Genomic DNA, 7,870 nt, shown 5'->3' with positions numbered 1-7,870 from the left:
CATATAATTTAAAAGTTTTAAAAAATGCAGGTACCAATCCCAGATTACCTCTAAAATTATGTAATTGTTCACCAACAGATAAAATGTGTCCACAGATATGGAGTGTATCTGTAATGCTTAAGCAAAATTCTCTGTACAGCTCACACTGCCAGTGCCAGCAGCATCAACTTTGTCATTCCCGAGGAGTGGTTCACAATGAACATTTCGTGTAAAAACCCGCAGTGGGTGAGTACATAAACCCCTCCATAGGCTACCATGGCCAAAACAGTGGCTTTCTGTTGCTTCTCTGTGGCGACCAGTAGGCTAAGCACTCCACGTCCACTCTCGTTGGTTGTTAAATAATTAATAAATTGCGTATGAAATCCTGAAAATCCCTTACTGTTTAGCTGGTCGGTTTGGTGTCCCGCTGTGGCACAAAGCGAAGCTTCTGCTGTGCCTCAAATGAATTTGACAGCCGTGGATGTGGTAGCCTACACCAAGTGCCAGTCAACCTCGGTTGAGCGCGCGCCATGGTTAAGATTTGAAGTGGATTATATCGTTTTGAGTAAACCTATTGTATTTATTTGGAACAAGAAAACATCTATCCGACTGAAATGTGTTCTCAGTTGACTACTTTCAGAGCCAAGTGAGTAACTCAAAAACTACGTGTCTATCACTGACACTGGAGAGAAGAGGAATGCGTGGTTTAACATGGATATCGGGCAAAGGATAAGCATCGTTAAAAATTGCAGGAATTATAGACAGGTAACCCATAACATTTGTGTTGTTGCTGTAGTTATGATTTTTGTTAAATGTTTTTTAAGCAGAATTGTACAAACACAATGAATACAGTTTTAGTTGATATGACCAATACCAATATCATGGGATCAAAGTAGGCATACAGTACGTTGTCACTGTATGCTTCTTGGTAGTTGAATTCTGTGTGTTATTACTCTGCATTTGCAGGTGTCTGCTATCGTCTGTTTGGTTTTTTTGCACTTCACAGTCTGATTAATTGTCTGCATTTAATTTGGTTAATGTTTGTCTCTCTTAAATTATTTATTTTAATAACAAACGTAGAGTTTAGCCTACTGTAAATTCAATTTAACCTAAAAAATTGAATATTTCCAATAAGCCTAATATTTTGGAATACATGTTCTTATAGCCTATGCCCATATGATCTCAAAGACGAAAGTACCAGCAAGATTGTAATTTTCAATTTATACATTTCCACCCTATCAATTATACCTCATGTAAACCACCAGTGGAACTAATTTGCCAAGACAGGCAGTGAGCAACAGGGGATTGGAATTATTCCAATCACATCTGTCACCCTTTCAATGATTGTAGGCTACAGAGCGCTCGTCAGTCAAGGACTCTAGCTAACTCTATTCACAAAGGTATCTTTTGCCGGGGGTTGTTAAGAGGTCTCTACTTTCACATCAACATAATTTCACAAATACAAAATATACACTTAACATTAACTGGTTTTAACACATTTGCAGATGAACATATTTTTCAGTAACAATACTTGTAGGGCATCCTTTCCCCTCTGTTACACAGAGTTGTTCTGAGCATGCTAATTAACCAAGGTGGTCACCTCTGTCTTCAGTCTGTCTTCTGTAAATAGGCACTGTAACATGGAAATATGGCCGTGTGGGAACCCTAACCTTATAAAGGTGTGTAGTAATTTAACATTTTTTTATTATTATGTCCCGTTGATATGAAATATAAGGTCCTTATGTTTCCAAAACTGTTGCACAAACATGTTCAGACCGGCTCTTAAGTGTCCAAAACCGTATCGCAAACGAGGATTATTCACGTTTCTAAACGTTCAAACAAGGCATCGGGATTGTAGTTCACATGGAGCCTGCTGTGAGTGGTACTAATGGCTGGGATAGTGCAGAATGCCACCTTGGGTTCTTGAGAGCAAACCTGCACCACCTTGATTGTGTGGTCATATTGTCCAAGTTCATTTGCATATGATAAACTTAAGTCATATGTTTCATTGATTGTGTTTACAATACACTTAAATATTCTGTTATTGGTTGGAATTAACTCTGACATAGTCAGTCATTGCATCTTAAAGCACTGTCTTTCAATTTGAGAAGAGTTACATTTCACTAAATTCATCCCTGTATACCAAAACAAGTGGCGGGAGACCCCAGTATGTTGTCTTTCGAATTGTAGAAAGCTTAAATTGTGCAAAAAGGGAATCGTCAACACTTCTGAAAGTATCTGATCTCAATGCAACACAATTGTAGGATCTACAATTGTGTATGTAGACATAGCCATTGACTGTAATAAATCAGTAGAGCTTCATGTATTTGATAGTGTAGCAAGTTCAGTTGGTTTACTTAGTTACCCATGTACTAATACGGTTTCAACATTGAGCAGTGGTCATAGTATGGTGATCAATTGCAAAGTTTTTTTTACTCTGCTTGAGCTTAGCCATTTATAACTGGGCTTCTGGGAAAATGGCAATTCCATATGGTTTATATTGTAGCTTCAAGATTGACATGGTGCATGGGGAACCCTTTGACATATTTAGATGATTTGCTTATGTCACATGGGAGGCAGTACGAGTGCACTCTGAGCGCCCCTGGTGGGGTCTGGAAGAACAGAGAAGCTGGTATATATTATGTCATGCCTGCGGGTTGTGCTTCGATCAAAACACCATTAGTCTCTTTGTCTAGTGCCACTTTTAAGGTGTTTTTTTTTGGCAAGGGAATATCTTGGCACATTTTCAACCCCCAAGTTATACCATTTGTGGGGAAGAAAGAACTGATAGGACACATTGAAATAGTGTCTTAATTGTATGATGCAGGGGAGATTGACTGCCCTCTTCCATTGAAGCCACAGAGGTTCAAGTTTGACCGCGGTACTGCAGGCATTGTTAGCAGAAAGAGGATCCACCATTATAGTGAATGGAAAAATGTCAATCTTTGTGGTCAATCTTTGGGTAAATAAAAACATTTTTAGAAGACAATCTGTGTACCAATAATTGCTTCTAATACACCAGGTGTATGTCCTTGAACCCATTATTTTTAAAATCTCAGACGGAAGAAGTTTTAAGGATAATTTAGTTGCTAATAGCAGCCTGCAGTACCACGGTCAGGCCTTCACCTTGAGTTACTCAATGAGAGGCGGCAGCATTGAGCTAGCCTCCAACACTTCTTGGAGTAGCTCAAACTGCTCATGTTTGTCTCCATGAGACGCCACCTTAATTAACTGAGTTCATTTGGCTTCAATGCACTATTGCGTGTCATGTGATCAATGGCTTTGTCCATTCGTATATACTGTAATTGGTATGATGCCATAATGTAACTACGGCCAGCGCTCAACTCTTTCTTGCAGTAGTCTCGTTAATCTTTAATTCCCATTAGAGTTGAATCAAAGGACAGAGGATTGGTGGAAATATTCTGTCCCTCTCTACCACTTGTCTTAACTTGAGCCCTATCAGAAAATGTATTTTAAATGACGGGAAGGCACTTGGAGCAGTCAAATGAGCCTTGCAGACTAGGAATGAAATAGAGATGGTGTCTGTGGATCAAGTGAAGTCAAGGCCTGAGTGATTAAAGATGCAGTATCGTATTCTATTTTTCCTGGTCTTGCCTGTACTGAGGAGTGTGGGAGTATGTCTCATTCATGATTCAGAGCTTGGGGGGAGTGCTCATGCATTTTAGTGTGAATATTGTCATCTGGACTCCTCGACAGTAAGGAGCAGGAGTACTGTTCTATTAATAAATTTGTCTTGAAAAATGTATAGTATTGGAGAATGTGGGTGGTGAGGGGTCAAATCAACTGCCATCGCTGTAGCCTGAGAGTATGGCTACCATCAACAGTCATTGGTCGTGTTCCCCTGCTCAGACATTGCTGCCAGATCTTGCAAAGCCTGGATTGGTATTTTACGTATTAGCTAACCACATCATATTTTATAGCAATCTGGTGCCCAACGGGCGAGTCAATGACATGTAACCCAACCATTGGTTGTGTGGTCATATTGTCCAAGTTAATTTGCATATGATAAACTTAAGTCATATGTTTCATTGATCGTGTTTACAATACACTTAAATATTCTGTTATTGGTTGGAATTAACTCTGACATAGTCAGTCATTGCATCTAAAGCACTGTCTTTCAATTTGAGAAGAGTTACATTTCACTAAATGCATCCCTGTATACCAAAACAAGTGGCGGGAGAACCCAGTATGTTGTCTTTCGAATTGTAGAAAGCTTAAATTGTGCAAAAAGGGAATCGTCAACACTTCTGAAAGTATCTGATCTCAATGCAACACAATTGTAGGATCTACAATTGTAGGATGCAATGTCTGAGCATGGGAACATGACAATTTTCTCTGTCTTTGATCTTTTGCTATTTAAAGGGGTAGTTGCAGACCAAAGTGTGATTTTCTTAATTCCTGAAAAGTGGTATAAAGTTAATCAGCCATAACATCTGCTGTGTACATCCAACTGTAGATCCCACGATGCAATAGGATGAATTTACAGGCTCAAATACCAAACGAATGGGAAGGATTGCCACCATCTAATTCCAACTGATTAAATGGTGCCAAACGTTTTCATTAATTTGGGTTTGAGGCCTTCAGACTTCTTAATTTAGTGAGATCTACAGTACAACATATGTTGTAGAATAGGAATTGAACTTGAATTAAAGACACTTTTGAGGCAAGAAACATCAGACCCTAACTTTTTGATGCAAATAATCCCTTAAACCTCAATGTAAATCTGTCAATTTGGATTGAAACATACCCATAATAAAATGGAACTATAAGATCACCAGGTCAAAAAACAACAACCTGTAAGCCTATTTACAGCATGTCCTACTCTGCTTCAGTGGTGTGTATTCATGGATGCCAAGGGAAGCCAGGCTTCCCCAAAATACGTACCATGAAAAAATGAAAAAAGAAAATGAATTAAAAAAAAAAAATCTTTCGTCTCTCTGTGTTTCATAAATGTCTTTCAAGAGGCTGAATGTATCTCACTGGAGAAAGCATCCAAGTGAACGAAACAGCGCCCCTTTGTCTCAGTATGTGTAGCGTATCTATCTGATGCTGTCTGGTCAGCAAGAGTATGACATTGTTGCCCCCCGTAGCATTGAATGCAAGGGAAGCCAGCGAGCAATCAGCATTGAGCTAAACTGAGTGAGCTCAGCTTTGAATGGTCCTGGCACGCCAAAAGAAAGTGTCAAGGGAAGCCAGTTTGAATTTGGCTTCAGACCAATCAAGCCAAACGTCATTATTGACCAAAAAAAACTTGAATTGTTGCATCTCGTTTTGTTGTTGTCCTCCGGTGGCTAACTAGCTAGCTAAAATCATCCCTTTCGTAATTTAGCCATGGATGGAGATAGGGATTTGGACTTGTGGTTTTACTTAATTCTCCATAATGGCCAATGATTATAACAGCGATTCTGATCCAACCATAAATTCATACATTATGCCCCTGGTCTGAGAGGATGAAAGTTACATGAGCTAGATGTAGTATGCTAATGTTAACGAGCTGTCCTGGCGCATCATTTCCCATGAAAGGAAGTTAGTCTAAGTATTTTAGCCTGGGAGCCTAGGTCAACAAAAACTAAAAGCTTGTACTGTACGACAGAGTAATAGACCATTTAGGCAACATGAAATAGGAGGATGGCATTGTTGTTTCTCTTCAAGTGTGGAGAGTCAACATGTTTTTTCTACTTGCACACACACACGCACGCACACACACACACAAATACACACACAAAAATCAGTCCCATGGACAGTGACATCATTTTTAGCTTACGTTGATTGGACTAAATCGTTTTTGGTGTCTGTTAGTTATCACTGTATTAGACTAAGCATAGGTGATTCAATTATGTTGAAATGTTGAAGTTGAAATGGTTCTGGAATAGTGGAGGTATCTCCTGTTTTCTTTGCGACCGGCGGTAACTCTCCGTGGTTCTAAATTAATAGTTGTTTTGTAGTCCAAAACTGTTGGAAACAGTACCTTGCTTGACCATGCTGTAGGTCATGTAACTGTTTGTTACATGCAATGTTTTGTGCACTTCACCAGACAGATGTTGCTCTCCGGTTTTGTAAAGAAACAAATGTGCGGTTGAATTTATTCTGCCGCTGTGTCTTCTTATTCTCTCGGCCTTAGGCCTATATATCACAGTATCAAGGTATATGAACTAACAGGTTATAGAGAAAACAAAGCCATTATCACAACACATAGGTTGTAATATGCCTTTTTTCTGGTCTGGCTTACCTTGTGATTTTACCCACACACCACTACTGTTCTACTTCCAAACTGTCAACATTTGGTATTTTATATCAAAAAATGCGTCACAATTTCCTAGAGACACAGCCAGGGCTGTACAGTATGGGAATTTAATAGATAGACATTTACCATCATTAGAGAAAACAGAGATGGCTACATGTTCGGTTTCATTAGCCACCGTGTCCTGTGATCGATTGTACTCCATGTCGGGATGACACAGGACTGAGCCTGTAACAGGGGAAGAGAACATATGAGATGTGCTGTATGATTTCCCTTTGAAGGCTTTTTGCAGGTTATTTATCCTTCACTTGCACAAACTGTGCAGATAAGCTTATTGCAACTGGGTCTTATCACGGCAATAGAACTAAACACTGCAACCTGCGATTAAAACGTTTTGCATCCATTGCATGTTATACAGATACGGTATCCTAACAGCCATAGCTATCAAAGGAACTTTCTCAAAGGGTCAGAATAGACATGAGCAGGGACCATTTTGAATTTGATTTAGTCATAGGGTGATTCCACATCACACTAGAACAAAAAAGACCATGATTTTTTTTAATTTTCACGTCATTTCATCCATAGAAGGGTCCTTTGGAGGAAGGATTTTTTATTTCACCTTTATTTAACCAGGTAGGCAAGTTGTGTAACGATTCTCTTCTATCTCCTCCTCTGATGAAGAGGTGGAACAAGGATCGGACCAAAATGCAGCGTGATGATGATTCATGATATTTTAATGAAGGAAAAAACGATACATGAAGAAACTACAAAATAATGAAATGTGAAAACCGAAACAGCCCTATCTGGTGCAAACACAAAGACAGGAACAATCACCCACAAAACCAACACAAAACAGGCTACCTAAATATGGTTCCCGATCAGAGACAATGACTAACACCTGCCTCTGATTGAGAACCATATCAGGCCCCCCCCAAGAAATTTTTGGGGCTGACTCTCAGGCTTCCTTCCGCGCCGCCGTGCTTGCTTCGCCAACCTCATTCTCCGATAACCTTCCGCGCACTGCTCCATCGAATCCCAGGCGGGCTCCGGCACTCTCCCTGGGTCGACCGCCCACCTGTCTATCTGCTCCCAAGAAGTATAGTCCATACTGTACTCCTCTTTGGGCTGCTCCTGTTGCCTCCTCTCCTGCTGCACCTTGGGGCGGCTACACTTCCCTGGTTTAGCCCAGGGTCCTCTCCCGTCGAGGATTTCCTCCCAGGTCCAGAATTCCTTATTACGTATCTCCTGCTGCCGCTGTTGCTTCTCCTGCTGCTCCTGCGTGTTGAAACGCTGCTTGGTCCTGTTGTGGTGGGTGATTCTGTAACGATTCTCTTCTATCTCCTCCTCTGATGAAGAGGTGGAGGAACAAGGATCGGACCAAAATGCAGCGTGATGATGATTCATGATATTTTAATGAAGGAAAAAACTATACATGAAGAAACTACAAAATAATGAAATGTGAAAACCAAAACAGCCCTATCTGGTGCAAACACAAAGACAGGAACAATCACCCACAAACCCAACACAAAACAGGCTACCTAAATATGGTTCCCAATCAGAGACAATGACTAACACCTGCCTCTGATTGAGAACCATATCAGGCCAAACATAGAAATAGACAAACCAGAC

General features: G+C 40.3%; 1 protein-coding gene across 3 annotated transcripts in view; it reads left to right on the top strand.

Moving 5' to 3' along the window:
* Positions 1-395: 395 nt before the first annotated feature.
* cntn3a.1 (contactin 3a, tandem duplicate 1) overlaps positions 396-7,870 on the top strand; it is a 115,111-nt gene continuing 107,636 nt past the window's right edge. Inside the window, exon 1 of one of the 3 annotated variants that reach the window (XM_042299433.1) lies at positions 396-744. The gene's annotated coding sequence lies outside the window, so the exon portion shown is untranslated. The remainder of the gene's footprint in view (positions 745-7,870) is intronic. The other 2 variants (XM_024375640.2, XM_024375641.2) reach the window with 2 other exon arrangements.

The sequence above is a fragment of the Oncorhynchus tshawytscha genome, linkage group LG16, assembly GCF_018296145.1.
Source record: "Oncorhynchus tshawytscha isolate Ot180627B linkage group LG16, Otsh_v2.0, whole genome shotgun sequence".
NCBI lineage: Eukaryota > Metazoa > Chordata > Actinopteri > Salmoniformes > Salmonidae > Oncorhynchus > Oncorhynchus tshawytscha.
Note: the sequence above shows the minus strand (reverse complement) of the source record. Positions and strands in the feature narration are given on the sequence as shown.